General features: G+C 35.1%; 1 long non-coding RNA gene across 3 annotated transcripts in view; it reads left to right on the top strand.

The window, feature by feature from the left end:
- The window catches only part of LOC308651730, a 42027-nt gene that overhangs the window by 7376 nt on the left and 17654 nt on the right, over nt 1-16997 (top strand). For 2 of the 3 annotated variants that reach the window (XR_014022654.1, XR_014022655.1), the window contains exon 4: nt 4204-4311. This is a non-coding gene — a long non-coding RNA (uncharacterized lncRNA). Of the gene's footprint in view, nt 1-4203; nt 4312-5135; nt 5243-16997 lie in introns of those variants that run through there. The other variant, XR_014022656.1, reaches the window with a different exon arrangement.

Genomic DNA, 16997 nt, shown 5'->3' with positions numbered 1-16997 from the left:
TTTGAGAATAGACTCCACAGTATTTGGTCCTGTTGAAATGTTTCTGTTGACTGTTATCCTTCATCTTTTCCTTTACTATATTAGTGTGAGATGGACATTTTATTTTGACTGAATATGGAAACAGAAGTGTGTCTATACTTCTTTAGGTATTTGCCCAACTACTGTGAACATGGGGGTAAATGTTCCCAGTCTTGGGACACTTACTCTTGCACCTACACTCACATTTGCTATGTGGGAACCACCTGCCAGTCCTGTAAGTTCCACTACCCCCTGCCTCTCCTTTCTATTCTGATGTCCCATTCATTATTTGGTGCATATGTGTTTGTGTCTGTGCACCTATGTACCAGAAAATAAGAAGCAATAGTTTTTCACAGACTCATTTTTGGCTGGTTTAATTTGATCAATTTTATTTCCCAATGATATTAAAGTAGCTTTAAAAATTAATAGTATCAAATACAACAGCATAGGGAGAAAAAAGTTTAAAAAAAGAACCAGCAAATGGAAAATAAGTGTGGTAAAATAAAATATAACGGGAAGTTAAAAATAAATAAACTGCAACCAGAACACACAGTGAGATATCTTGTTCTATTCCTCAATCTGAGCACACATATAGCTCTCAGTTCTTGTCTTCCAAAGACAAGGTGTGGCCAGGATGTCAACATGAAGTTGAATGAGGAACACCTCAGAAGTACCAGATAGGGTGCAAATGTGGCAGTAGTTCTCAATGATGAAGAGAAAACAGGGAAACTTTCAGGTCCTGTCCAGTATTGCTCTTGTTTGATGGTGAAGGAGATGGAAAGAATTAACACATCTGCAGAATTTACCATATGCCTTCCCAGTTTTAGTCCTCTGCATATTTTAACTCCTTGAATCCTCAAAACAAGCATAGGAGGTAAAGTCATTATTACTTACACTTTGCACATGAGGGAGGAAGGAGGCTGAAGAGATTGACAGTGACTCATAGATCTGAACCTGGAGCCAGGGATGTTAACTGCCACCCATCTTCTTCCTCAAGAATTATTCTATCAGTTTTCAAGCTAACAAAACTTTATTGACCACTAATTATTAGCTTCTAGAAGCATATGACCGAGCCCCTGAAATACTCATGATTTCTAATTATTAACTTTTATTCTGTTTGTTTTAGAATTTTTGTTTATTTCTTTGTTTTAAATTTGTGTGTCACTCCTGATGTTTGGAGTCCTGTCTCTACAGCACTTCCCTTCTTCTTTGGTCTTTAGAGGAGGAGCATGACATTTCAAGACTGCCTCCTTCAGTTTCTCCTGCTGGGGGAATACCACCATTGTACCATTAAAAACCCTTCCACGGACCTGGTGCATTAGTACATACCTGTGAGAGAATAAGACAAGATGACACTAAGTTCAAGGCCAGCCTTGGCAACTGAACAAGAGCCACAGCAACTTAGTGAGATCCTGTCTCAAAATAAAAACTATACAGGACTGGGGATATAGCTTAGTGGTGGAACAGTTTTCTAGTATGTATAAGGCCCTGGGTTTAATACCCAGAACTGGGGGGAGAAACCCAACTATTCCATGTGAATGAATTCTATTCCCATATAAACTGTGAGATGTAATGCAGAACTTTGTATGAACTGAATCCCAGGGATCTAGTGTCAGTTTGGAATGAGACCCCTGGGTTTCCAAATGTGGGAGTTCCACAGAGAAGCAAAAGAAGGTGACTCACCCCACTACATATCCAGTGATAAGTTCCATTTGTATGTCCACTTACTTTTACTTTTCTAGGTAAGAATTTGCTAAGGAAATCCTCACTTAAAAGAGACCCTCATTGATATACAAAATTACATATAAGAGGTTGTGAGGGGAATGGGAAAATAAACAAGGAGAGAAATGAATTACAGTAGATGGGGTAGAGAGAGAAGATGGGAGGGGAGGGGAGGGGGGATAGTAGGGGATAGGAAAGGTAGCAGAATACAACAATTACTAATAGGGCATTATGTAAAATTGTGGATGTGTAACTGACGTGATTCTGCAATCTGCATTTGGGGTAAAATTGGGGGTTCATAACCCACTTCACTCTAATGTATGAAATATGATATGTCAAGAGCTTTGTAATGTTGTGAACAACCAATAAAAAAAATTTAAAAAAAAAAGGGACTGGGGGCTGGGGATGTGGCTCAAGCGGTAGCGCACTCGCCTGGCATGCGTGCGGCCCGGGTTCGATTCTCAGCACCACATACCAACAAAGATGTTGTGTCCACCGAGAACTAAAAAATAAATATTAAAAATTCTCTCTCTCTCTCTCTCTCTCTCTCTCTCTCTCTCTCTCTCCCTCCCTCCCTCCCTCTCTCTCTCTCTCCCTCTCTCACTCTATCTTTAAAAAAAAATAAAATAAAAAAAATAAAAAAAATAAAAAAAAAGGGACTGGACATCTGATCTCGGAAACTTTGGGCTAAGGATATGGCCACAGTCGCAGAGTTAGAACTGAGATGGTTTCTTTTACTCACAGGCTCTCCCATCACAGTAGAAAAGTGTTTTAGACAAAGCAGATACCTACTAAATGTGTTTGTTATCAGTAGCTGATCTAAACATAAATCCATGTAATACTGAGGAAAAATGAAAACTTGACTGATAAATGTAAAGGATCTTCACTCTATGGCCCATGATTTGGTTTGTTAACTGATTCAGTTTTATTGTGATTCTTCTAATGGTACACCAAAATAAAGTTGGATAATGCCAAATCAAAACCAAGTGATCCTGGGGCCATTATTTTTTGGTGGAGTACAGGACAGGGATTGGAGTTCCAAGTATAAAATTAATGCATACATAAATTCTCGTTTAGATTAATTTTTCCCAATCATCCTTCCTCTCCCTTTGTTCTTATAGGCAATTTGAACCCCAGCCCAAATGTGTGCATGCATCACTCTGGGCTATTGTCCTAGGTGGTTATTAGCATGTTTGTTTATTCATAGAATGTAAGTGGCCAAAATTCAAGCATGATGGGGAAGGATCCATGTTTTCTGTACTTCCATCAGTTGGAGATGGTATTAGTTGGACTCTTGATTTGGAGTTCTCTGATTTGACACATTGGATCATTCCTTTGTCCTCCTTATTCTGTGAGATGAGAGAAAAGAAATTTCTATACACATCCCTGGGTCATTCTTAACTATTTGAAATGAGGGGAATATATAATGTTAAACTATATATATATATATATGTTATATATGTGTACATATATAATATATGCAGATACATATATTTATGCATATATAAATACACAGTACTATATAAATACATACTATGTGTGTGTGTGGATATATGTTTATATGTGTATATATACACATCTGCCTATACATACAGAGAGACAGGGAGAGCAGTCACTGTGGAATGGCCTAAGTTTGTATCCTCAGTCCTACTAGAATCTCTTGTCTTGATGTCACTTGCATAACCACTGCCCAAGTCTGTCTGTGTGGACACCTCATCTGATGCTTTTGCATTTCTTTCCTGGCAGCTATGGCCTGCATTTGAGGTTTTCCAAAGTGTTTTCCCATCAAGGTAATGTGTGACCCACACAGGAAATGGCATAGGTTGACTATTCATTTAAAATTATGCTAAATATTAATTAGGTTCACCATCTGGAGATTTTAATCACTTGCCTTGTACATAACAAAGATTTATTGGTTGTGAATCAGGATAAATTAAAATGAAAAAGACAAAAATATTTTTAATTTCATTTTTTGATAATCATTTGCAAAGCATTTAAGAAAGTATCTTTTTAAAATGAACTTAAAATGGCATGAAGAGTCACTGATGTGTACAGTTCAACTCATTGGAAAATTTGTTTTAACATATAAATTGTTTTAAGTAAGCAAAAGGTGTAATTACTGAGTAAAGTGTAAAAAAAAATCAATCATCAGTAGATAAAAACAGTATTTAGGCAGGTTAAGCCAAAACACTTGAGATCCTTGGACTAGACTAGAATAAGTCTAATTTGCTTGATTTTGAAAATAAGGATGTGTAGGATTTTGATCAGTGATATCCCCAAATCTTTCACTCTGTGCCTCTGAATCATCCTGCTGCATAATTGAGATGAAAGGACACTGTCCTAGAGAAGACGTGACCAAGAATGATGCAGGATGAGTCTTGTGGGAGAAAAGTTCCACTCCATGAGCAACATGGAGGGGCCCATTTTCTCAAAGCCCTCTGTAACACTGTGTCTTCTTTGTAGCCCTGTACAAGTGGTCATCTGAAGCCTACAAGCACAGCAGAAATTCTTCAGGCCTCTACTACATTGATTCAGATGGAAGTGGCCCTCTGGGACCAGCTCTTGTGACAGGTATGTTAAGCTCTTCTGTAGTAGTTAAATTCCAATGAGTGTTTGGTGTGTGCAAAACCAAAATTAAGAAAGTCAAGCATTTACTTAGTTGACATGCTTGTTAAATGTGCATTGTGATTGTAATGTAATGGCCAATAAATATTAAGAAAATGTTGGAAAACAGTTAAAATGTGGTGTTGAAGGACAGTTTTGGTGGGTATTTTATTATTGGTTAGAAAGTTTACTTCTGTTACTGTTGTTTTGATGCCAACACTGTGAGCACTTTGGTTAATAATCCACTGATATTCCTTTAAATATTACCTTGTATTTGATGTTCTCCTTTTAAAGTTATTTCTTTACCTCTGAGAGTTGACATGTTGATTGCAATCTGTTTTTGTTTGTATTTCTTGGATTCATGATATCATGACACATTGAATTTTTTGAATTTCAATATTTATTTTATCCCCCAGATTTAGGAAGTTTATAACCACTATTTCTTTTTTTTTAAGAGAGAGAATTTTTTAATGTTTATTTTTTAGTTTTTCGGTGGACACAACATCTTTATTTTATTTGTATGTGGTGCTGAGGATCAAACTCAGTCCCACGTGAATGCCAGGTGAGCACGCTATTGCTTGAGCCACATCCCCAGCCCACCATTATTTCTTTAAATAAAAAAATGTGGTGTTCAAAAGATTGTGTCCTTATTTTCGGCAAATGTTCTTTCCTTGTAAAATAATAACTGATATCTTTGCTTATTAGTCTAAAAGGAAAATGGATAAAAGAATTTTATTACATCAATAAATGTGAAAGACTTCAGAGAATCTTTACTATTTTTTTTTCTATAGTGATGGAATGGAGATAGAGCTTGCGACTTCACATGTGCTAGGCAAATGCTTTACAGCTGAACTTCATTCTGAGCCCTCTATTCACTTTCTAGATTTATGAAAATGTCCTCTTTACTTTCTTTTGAATCTTTCTAAAATATTTTATTTTATTCTCTGGATTTATTGAGGTATAACTGACAAATAAAGTGATATGTACTTAAAATATACAACCAGACATTTTGAAATGTGTAAACATGGTGAAATGCTTGCCCTTGTTAAGCAGTTAGCATAGTTATCACCTTATGCCTTTTATAATTCTTTATTTCATTCTTTCTTTTCTTTGGTGAGACAATTGAGATTTACTCTCTTAGTAAATAGCACCTAAACACTACAGTGCTGTTATTATAGTCATCATACTGCATATTACATTATCAGAGCTAATTTATTCTTCATATCTGAAACTTTGTACCCTTTGACCAACATCTCTCCATTTCCCCCTTGCTCAAGCCCAGAAACTGCCACTCTACTCTGGGTGTCTTATTTAGATTCACATAAGCACATGAATTTTCTGGAAGATAATAAATATTTCTAAATCATACATACTTCATGTAACCATGTATTCATGTGCAACAATGAGTAAGTAATACCTAAAGAACCAGTTATAAAATAATTGTGTGGTAGAGAGCAATAAATATATGTTGTACAAAAATTCTTCACTCTTCCTATTTGACATCTGCTTCTACAAGTACAGGAGCTCAGAAGGACTAAATTATCAAGTCTAGTGGATGACAACTACCCTAACTTAATTGGTTTGAGCCATTGCCTCTCTGAACGTACAGCTCTTGTCCATTCCTCTGTAACTGTATCTGTGTGTTCCTCTCCTCCTCAAAATTCTTTTTTTTAAAGATAGAGAGAGAGAGAGAGAGAGAGAGAGAGAGAGAGAGATTTTTAATATTTAATTTTTATTTTATTTTATTTTTTAATTTTTTTTAATATTTATTTTTTCAGTTTTCGGTGGACCCATCATCTTTATTTTATTTTTTATGTGGTGCTGAGGATCGAACCCAGTGCCCCGTGCACACCCGCTTGAGCCACATCCCCAGCCCCTAATATTTAATTCCTAGTTTTCGGCTGACAGAACATCTTGATTTGTATGTGGTGCTGAGGATTGAACCCAGTGCTGCACACATGCCAGGCGAGCGCACTACTGCTTGAGCCACATCCCCAGCCCCTCAAAATTCTTTCACCAACCCAAAAGGATCAACCCTTCTTTGGGAAGCTGTTTCTGTATTACCCTAGTGGTATAGAAACAGGTACTTTAACCTCTGCAGAATTTGACACTGCACATTCTGAGATAATGTTCAGAAAAAGATCAACTCTAGGTGATACTAAGGTAATTATAAGTTAGCTATAATTTGGTATTCCTATTATTACTACTCTTTACTGCCCTGATAGAGTTGCAATTTTGTTTTGCTGTTCTTTCTTTCAACAACAACAAAAAAAAAAATGCCACAGCCTTACCATGAAATGAGACTGTTGAACAACAAAGTACAAATGCTCAGAACCTGGCTAGGTTGCCTTAATAGTATAACATGTCTAGAATGATAACTTTGGATCTTTAGGTGCCTCTTGACCCAGTCCCTTCATTTACTAAACATGGAAACTGAGGCTCAGAGAAATTCATATTTTTTCTTTTCTAAGATTATAGACAATAAGCCATACTTTTCTATTGACAAAGACATGGTGTTCTGTCCATATCTAATTTTATAAGTGTATACACAGTGCTCTCTATCAACAAATGGTTTTGCTATAATGCCATATGGAAAGTTGAAATTCAAAGGGTGACACTAATAATAATACCATCTGATGTTAACTGAGAATTTGGGATATGACAGGCCTGGAAAGAGATCAAGCACATAAGAGACTGTCTCAAGAAAGCAGAAATCCTTCTAAGTGTAAAAGTAGACAATCACATGTATGAATGAACAGACCCTCATAATTTTTTTCAAAGTGAAATGACTAACCTTTGAATGTCCATGAAATGAGGCTGTACTGAACAGAAAGCTTTTGCAGGAGAGAGCTGATGAGTGATAGGGATATCTAGGTGCATCTCATAGCATCTACTTGTGCTGAAAATATTCAGGTAAATCATGGAAAATCTTAAGACTTCAGAACTATGACAAGAAGGGCAGTCCTTGAATGGCCCTAATATAAATACTAATTTAGAAGGACCCCATGTGTGGGGACATGACAGGTGCCACCCCTGTGCTTTCCCAGGGTTCTGGGGTCCGAGCTGGGATCTGAAGGCTATCACTTAGAGCCTGAAAGCTATCACTAAGAGCTGATGCCCTTCAACTCAGTAAGGCACAGATACCAAATCATTCTTGGATTTAATAAATGGACAATGTGGTGGGGCCCAGTAGCTCTGAGATTTAGGGCAGAGACAGGAATTGGTTGACCAGTGACTTTATGTGCACATGAATGTACATGATCTAGTTCTATTTTCTATTTCCTCCTGGGTTTTTGTCATATGAAATATAGGATAGGGCTTAGTTGGAGAAGGTACCTAAGAAGTCCTCAGACCTCTGCCATCTTTGAACATCTTTACTAATTCAGAAAGCTCAGTGACTAGCCCTAGGTTGCCCAGAATTATGTGGTGGAGTTGAATTATTTTGTTAAGTTGGGCAAGTAAATTTTTCTAGGCCTCCATTTTCTCACCTGTAGAGTAAGAGTTGAGCTGAATAAAGGATAGCATCTATCTCTAGCCTGTGTTTCTCTCTGAATAGGAACATAGTGGAAGAACTTCTGAAAAAGGTGGTGTGGGGCTGTATTTCTCAGAGGAACAATACTGGAACCAACTTTTCCTTGTAGATGCAGGATAGCTACTAGTGATTTTATTATTGAGTCTCTATTAATGATTCTGAACGCAAGTTTTTGACCAGTTCTTCATCTTAAGATAGAATATGACAAGTTACATCATCTGAACACACTGCTGTCCTAGCCTTCTCTAAACTTGTACACACCTTCCCCATCAGAGGAAATGTAGGCAGGTGGCTTCATCTCCAAAGAGGTAATGTGTAGAAATATATTGGGCTTCTTTTCTTATATACTTTTTCTTGAATCAATTCCCAAAGTGACAGAATCAATTTCCAAGATTGACAGATCCATCAGTTGTAAAGACATCCTATTTTTTTAATGAAATATTTCTTCTTTATTTTGGGGTAGGTGGACATGAGCATAGCAGGTATGCTTTGAATGTATGTTTATCTGAATGCAAAAAATAAACATGTTTCTTTGTCATCAAGCCACTTTTTTTTTCCTGTAAATGTTCCTTACATAACTTGAAGGTTTATTACTCAGTGTAGAAAGTTTCAAAAATAGGAAAGCAGACATACTTTAGCAGAATAAACAGAAACCAATGGGGCTGGGAATGTGGCTCAAGCGGTAGCGCGCTCGCCTTGCAAGCGTGCGGCCTGGGTTCGATCCTCAGCACCACATACCAACAAAGATGTGTCTGCCGAGAACTAAAAAATAAATATTAAAAATTCTCTCTCTCTCTCCTCTCTCACTCTCTCTTTAAAAAAAAAGTTTTAAAAAAAAAAAGAAACCAATGGATGTTGTGTGATACATCATCAGTGTTGTTGTTTGTATCTGGCTTAATCAAACCAAACCGTCAAGTTAAATTAGCTGTAAGTTTATTTGCCTGAACTTTAGAGGGTGGATTAGGAGCCACCAGAAAGGGGCTCCAGTGAGTTGGAGGAACATGTTTTCATGTGGTGGGATTTAAGGATAGTTCAAAAATCCTTTAAAAATTTGTTCACAGTTACAATTAATTTCTTCAGTCTTAATTTGCTATTCAGATTACAGAGCAGCTATTTGTTGTTCCAAGGTGTTTTTCTCTTTAATTATTTGGTCTGTTTGCTCATCCTTGAAAACTAAGAACAAATTATGTGATCTCAAAGTTCTCTGATAGGTAATATTTTTTTTGAGATTTGTGAAAGTAATGTGTTGTGGAAATGGTGTGTCTTACTTGGGGTCTTTTAAATAATATCACTAGAAAGGGCAATCATTTGAATTATGATTTTTTTCAGAAGAATAGTTTGAGAGATTATTATCAGTCTTCTCCTCTTCTGTACGAAGGTATTTTTACATTTTAACCATGCAAGATCATAAATTATCGCACTGACCACTAGTCTATATGATATGTTTCGGCACATCATTTTTTTATATGTCAAAAACCATGCAACTAAATGACAGTATGGCATTGTAATTGATGAGCTCCTAAGCCTCACACAGTCTTCTCCCTATTTTCTTTTACACTGGTAAATCCTTCTGCAGGTGGGGTAGGTAATCACAGAAACTAAATGCCTAGCTCACTTAATACAAATTGCCCAGTAAAAATATGACTAAAGGGGAAAAAAGTAACTATGGAATTCAAGTGGCTATGAGAATGCTCACAGCCTCCTTTAGCCAAGAGAGAGAGAGTGAGATAATTTTATATTCAATTTTCTAATGCAAATTGAATATAAAATGGACATTAGTCCTGCTAAGTTCAGTTTATTCCAGTTCTTGCTAGTTTTTGGATATTTTGTAACCTTGCTCTTCACAGGCTTTGAGCCAAAGTTCTTTGCCCTGGCCATTGGAGTTCTTGGATTTCTGACTGTATTTGCTGCATTTTAGGCCTGTGTAAACAGCAGTGTTGCTGAAAGATTTGTCCCTTGCTACATGGTATGGAACATGAGCCAGGCATTGGGCCTCCACATCAGGGGCAGTGTCCTGTGGGGACTTACCAGAGGGATCCTTGCAATATTGTTTCGGTGTTTTAATCTTGTTCATGTAAAAGTGATAGCATTGTATTTGTTCATATAGCAGCACAAACTCTGCACAGCTATTTTGTGTCTTCAGTAACTTGGAATGTTTCTATATGGAGAAAAACTCATCATTTTTACCAAGTTCACATTATACAGAGGTGGTCATGTGACTTGGTATTATAGACAAGAGTTAAGGCAACTTCAAGACTCCTTTATACTGCTGAAATATAGGCCCTTTATACTGTGTAAGCTTTTATAGGTTTATGATATAAGATGAATTGGGGGGAAAGTGAGAGAAGTCAAAAGTTTTTTCTTCTGTAAACGTTTTGGAAGGCATTTTAATTTTTTGTAATTTTTTAAATTAAGAAACAGGAAATATATAGGTAATATAACAGAAATCTGTCAGAATTTTGCAGCTGATGTTTGTGTCCCTATGGTTATTACCAGGAATAGATATATTAGATATTCAAATGTCTCGTGTATTTTAGTGTTGGCCACAGAATGAGTTGCTGATAGATTTTTGGTCAGTTTTAGTCAAAAAAAAATTTATTTTAGGGCTGGAGCAGTAGCTCAGTGGTAGAACATTTTCCTAGTATCCACAAGACCCTGAGATTAATTCAGCACCTCAACATAATTACTTTATATTGTGTTTCATGATCATATAGCCTTTTTGTTCCTTAGATGTATCTGTTATCCATATATTTGAATATTCCAGAAAAAGATACTCACTTCATAAAGGACTATGATTATTAAAGAGATAAATATTCATAATTTGGGGTATTAGATTACAGAAATTCAGAAATGGACCCTTTTGTAATGGTGATTAAATTGTCAAAGAGATTTCACCAAAGATAATTACTGCAAATATATGGTAATGTAAATTTCAAATTTTAATATTGATATCTTAAGAATTCCAGTTATGTTGATCTTAATCTCAAAGAGATCTGATGATTAAAAAACCTTAATTAGGATAGAGATGCCTGTGATGTTTATATTCATTTCAGCCTAGTCATGTTCTACTTCCTCCCTCCCCACCCCTTTCTGCCCACAAGACTCTGAATGAACTTGAGTGCAGCATAATGGCTCCCACCTGAGTCAAAATCTCTCATGGGAGAAAGCCCAGAGCCTGTGATTTTCAATTACATGGCTTACAGGGACCAACTCCAGGCTGTAATTAACCAGGTGGAGCACTGCCAACAGGAGCTGGTTTTCCACTGCAGGAAATCAAGACTTTCAGCTCACCTTGGTAAGTCATCAGCCATTGCAGACTTTACTTCCCAGGAGCTTTCAGGAAGCAGCTGTAGATTCATGAGACTCCTGTATCCACAGCACGAAGGTCACAGCCTGGAAAGAGCAAAAATGCTTTTGCCTGGGGACAAATAGCAAGGGCAATAGTTGCTCCTCTTTTCTGAAAGCTGTGAGTGGTCTGAAGTTTCTTCCCAGCCTCATTTGAGAAACTGAGTAATAAAGACCTTCTGATAAGGCCCTTGTTATGCAGTGTTCATGCACTATGAGGGGCAGTGTTGCCTCTCTTGTGTTTTATCTCAGAAAATATTGCTCACAGAATGGCTTAGTTATTTGAAGGTGATTATTCCATGAGATTCTCTCTCAGACTGAATGCAATTAGTGTTCTGGATACTTGGTAATTAGAGAACAGAGTTAGTGTTGTATAGTTCTTTCAGGACTCCAGGTAATTCTGTGGATGCCTGATTATTTATTTTTAGTCTAGCCTGTAAAATTCTGTTATGAGTTTTATATCTTCTTTCTTTGAAGACATCCATTTTGTGAATATGTCAAACCCTGCTGCCTTGATGAAACCTCTTTGGTTTTCTGGAGGCTGGTCTGTGTTCTCTGAGGTCATATTTAAAGTCTGTTACTCAGCAGCTTGAGTTTGGTGCATCCTAGGATCTTTATGAATTTTTAAAAGTAAGATACCCATCTCTCTAAGATTTAGTAGTGTAGCATCTATAAAGCATGTGAAGTAAATGCTGCTTATTCACAGCTCTTCAGTGTGTTGGATTTATAGTTACTGCTGGGAGTCTTAGTACTTATTGTTAGTTCTAGGAGGCTTAGTACTTATTGTTAGTCAATTGCTACCACATAGATCACTGAACTAAGATTGTATATTCCCAGAAGAATGAGAAAGTTGGCTCCTCGAGAATAAATCAATGCTGTAGAACAATCAAAGTTGGGTCACTTAAACAGAGAAAATGAGGTAAATTGAGTAGTTTTTTTTTTCCTGAATATTAGTTAACAAATAACAGTCAAAAAGAAAAAAAAAATCACCCAGTGAGTCAGGGAGTCAAATTCATGTATCTCCCACATGTAATCTATTCCATAAGTGGAGCAGTGCCCAGATAGGTAAAAAATTACTGCATGAAGGACCAGTGTGTTCCTAGTGATTTGCAAGTGTTTGATTGTTATTATTTCTATGTACATATTTAAAACAACAAGAGTGACAACCAACTATTTTATTGGGCTTAGGAGAAAATATGGACAGAGAAAAGAATTTTAAATTTGTTAAAGAAAATAAAGGCAGTACATTATACACACTCAAAATATATGAATTTTTTACATGCTGTCTTTGGAGAATTCTTAATAGACACTTAATTCAAACAAATTCAGTTACAGACCCATGTTATCTCCAGAAGCTCTAAACTAGAGATAAGAGATAGGCAGCTACTATAGCCTAAAATTCCTTCAAATCCCTGCACTAATTGGCTTTGTATCATCAATCAATGTAAATAGGTGTGCAGAACATTGGATGCTACTCTTGTTCAGAAGGAGTAATGTCAACCAAAGTCTTCAACTGGAGCCTTCCTTAGAATGCTGCAGAGTGAGAACACCACAGGATGACTGTGATATAGGGAGCAAATAATGTCAGAATAGATGGGCAGATGACATTCAAAATATAGTTCCATTTTATTTCCAGAAATTTTTATGAAACAAATTCTCAGGAAGTATTGGAAAAACAATACCTTGAATAATCACAAGAGGAGACTCAGGAACAGCAAGACTAGAGCCATAATTTAGTGATTTTTTTTGTGTGTGTGTGCAACTGGCCTAGAGATGAAAGGTTGGGCACCAAGAAGGTGAATCTTTATTAAGATTCCAAATAAAGAGCCAAGCCATGCCATAAAGGAAAAAGAATTAAAAAGAAAAAAAAAAACGTGTCTCTATGCAATTTTTAACACACAATAGGGAATGTCAGCATTATAAAGATGCTTTTTGTCTTCCAGGTCTCTGTTTTAGAGTTTCAGGGGCACAACCATGGGTGGCTGAAGAGGAAGTGTGACAGTGTTGACACAGTGGAATAGTATTTAGTCACCACATTGTGAAGAGAATCAACTCAGGGCCAACATACTTGAGGAAGTAGAGCAGTATTCCTTGTCTATTGATACCTTTCCTATTTCTCTTCATTTCAGCCTCTGAATCCTTTTGATGTCTTTTAAAATTATTCTCCATAGAAATCCTCTTGGTGAAATAAATCTTGAATGGAGTCAAAGGCATTCTGTACCTTTAAAAACATTCATTAATTCTTAATTTATAAATAAAATGATGAACTCCAATATAAACACAAAATTGTTCATTTGTATATAAGGATTTCTTTGCTTTTCAATCTATGAAAGAATAAATATGGAATAATTATGTTTTAAAAATAGAATTTTAGAACATATATACCAAATATGTGTTAAAATATCTGCTCCCTAGGAATAAGTTTGCAGCACATTTTAAAAAAGGAAAAAGGTGGTTGGTACTGATTCTTTGCACATGCTTCAGCCACTGGTCCACAACAAAGATGTTGTGTCTGCCAAAAACTAAAAAATAAATATTAAAAAAATTCTCTCTCTCTCTTTAAAAAAAATTGACTAAAAAATAAAAATAAAGGTATTTTGTCCATCTACAACTACAATATTAAAAAATAAAAAAAATAAATGCTATCATACTTAACATATTTGCATTAAAGGCCACACTATACATATCAAGTTATTTCATGATACTATACCATTAATATAACATTAATAACTAAATACCACAGGTATATAACATGGATTTTGTTATGTACAGTACAAAAGACCACAAGGCAGCCACATTATCCATTTTTAAAGCTATAATATGGATATTATATCAGTATTGAGGGCCACAAGGCAGCAAGCTTATATGTTTTTGATGCTGTATTGTGGATTTCATATGAGTATAAAGTCCATAGGGCAGCTATGATGTCATTTTTATGTGCCATAATTTGGATAACATCTCAGTATGAAAGGCCACAATGCAGCTATTTTATTGGGTTTTGATGCTAATTTAATTTGATGCTAGAACTGAAGAGCACAGTCCTGTAAACAAATTGATATTTTAGTACAAATGTCTACAAAACATCTCTTTTCTTAAATTTGGATGCTATAATGTGAATATTATATTAACATTAAAGGCCTAAGGGAAGCTATAGTATTAATTTAACTTGCTTCATATTGATAACAAAGTACTACTAAAACCAGGATAAGTTACTAAATTATTTTTATTTGCTAAAATATGAATATTTCATCAATATCAAAGCCATAGAGAAGGTATTGTATTAGTTTAGATTCTGTAGTTTGGATACTATATTAATATTAAAGACCACAGGAGATCCATAATAATATATTTAGAGGTCACAGTATGAATATTATATTAATACTATAGCCATATTCTAGCAGTTACATTAGTTTATAGTACTATAGTATGGATATCATGTTAGTATTCAGGTCCACAGGCAGGTATTACATTAATTTTATATACCACAATATGGATATAATATTATATAATATGAAAGGCCAAGAGTACATGTTATATTAGTGTTAGATGCTACTACATGAATATTACACAAGTACTACAGGTCACTATGTGGTTATTATATTAGTATTAGTGGCCAAAGTGTGGACATTATATTAATCTCAAAGTGAACAAGGAAGCTATTAAACTAGTGTTAGAAGCTTCAGTATGGATATTGTATTTGCATTAGAGGCCACAGTGTGGACATTATATTAACATTAAAGACCATTTGGCAGCTGTTATATTAGTGCTCAAGGTCATCTATGGACATTGTACTAGTATCACAGGCCACCTGTGGACACATTAGCATCAAAGTTCACTAGAGACAATGCATCAGCATTAGAGACGGCATATGGATGACACATTGGCATTATATCACCACCATATCCATATTATTACACAGCCAAGTATGGGAAGGTGGTGTGCACCTTCTGGTAGTCACTGGAGCTCAGCACAGGATGCTGCAGTTCAGTGGTACACATAAACTCCATTCTAGCATTCCTGAAAAATGAATGATATTCAATACTGTATTTGGTTTATTTAAGATCATGATTTTGTAAATTCAAACTGAAATGAAATGTATTACCCATAATTTTTCAAATAGTTGTGTTTGAACAAGTTTTTGAAAACTAGAGTAAATGAATTAATGTATACACAAACTGAAATTCCTACAAAAATTGACTGTATTAGTCCAAATTTCAGCAAGAAATACTATGGGTACATTTTCTACTTTTAAGTTCTAATGTTAAAATATCTGACAGTACCATTTACACATAGATAACCATGATCTACAATTTTTTTAAAAGTATCATTTGTTTAACCAAAGGAAAACATCAAGTTGTCAGGAAATTGATGATACAGTATCATCTTTTGAAACTTTAAGTGCTACGTGTATTTTTTCAGGGGTCATTATTTAGTCTGCTACTATTAAACATTTTTAAAATTAATGATTGGGGTGATGAACTGGAGTGTATCTTTATTAAATTTGCTGATGACACCAATTTAGTAGGACAATTAGCACATTTAAAAGCTGGATTAAAATTCAAAATGACCTTGATGAGTTGGAGAGGAGCCTGGATATAAACAAGATGAAGCTGATTGAGTTCATGTGCCATAATTCACTTAGCCTATTTCACATTCACAGTGGCCAAACCATTATGCAACCCTGATCGGAACTTTTAATCAAAGTAGTTTGAACAATCTGTCTTCATTGCAGTGCAGTCACAATGAAAGTGAAGTCAAGAGTTTTGTGTATCCAACTGGCATAAAACCTGAGTTATTACTTTAATCAAAGTGATGTAGCTGCCAGGGATCTTCAAGGCATGAACATTAAGTTTTATTTCCACATAAAACTCACATGGAATAGGTCAGTCTTTCTTAGATAAAAACAACAGATACTCGCATGTTGGAAATGCCAAAATTACCATATGACCTGACAAATGTGCTAGAAAATTAAACAATGCTATAAGTATGAATAGAAGAGAGTTTGAAGAGCATGCTATGTTAATTGATGAATGCTTTGAGGGAAAATGTCCCTAACTTAATTATAGTATCACTAATTCAAATTTGATTATAAGTGAATAAATTGTTACATGTGAGTGAAGTGACAAAAAAAAAATAGTTATGAACAGTTAAGAAAGTAAGAATTGACTTAAACATTAACAATAATATTCGCACTTTAGGTATGAAATCTTTAAAGTCAAGGTGTATAGTGAGAATCTCACAGAAATTTTAAATGACAAGGATAAAAATTTTCACATAGATGTCAATATTCTTAACTTATTCTTGGCACCTTTTCTTTGATCAATATATCCATGAGCAGGCATGTGCATGTATACTTGTGTGCATAGTATTTATATATGTATAGTATTTATATATTATATATGATATAAATTACATAGATATTTTAAATGTAAACATATATTGGTATATAGATAGATAGGTAAATATAAGATAGATTAAAGAATATCTCAATGGTTTTCAGCTTTGGTAATCATAAAAAAACCTACTATAAAAAATAATGCATGTTTTTTTTTTTTTATAGACATAAATTTTCAGTTTTCATCTCTTTGGAAAAATATCCAGAGTGCAACTGTTAGATCATATGGTTAAAGTATGTTTAAATTTGTTTAAAAAGTTCCACATCTTTCTTTCAAAGTGATTATATCATTTTAAATTCTGATCTACAGTGATTTAAAGTACTTTTCCTCTAGTCTCTCTATTTATATTGTCATGGTTTGGGATTTGGTCCATTCTAATT

This window comes from Spermophilus citellus (genome assembly GCF_964194105.1).
Source record: "Spermophilus citellus genome assembly, chromosome: 1".
NCBI classification, from domain to species: Eukaryota; Metazoa; Chordata; class Mammalia; order Rodentia; family Sciuridae; genus Spermophilus; species Spermophilus citellus.
This window is presented reverse-complemented; position numbering and strand designations above follow the sequence as displayed.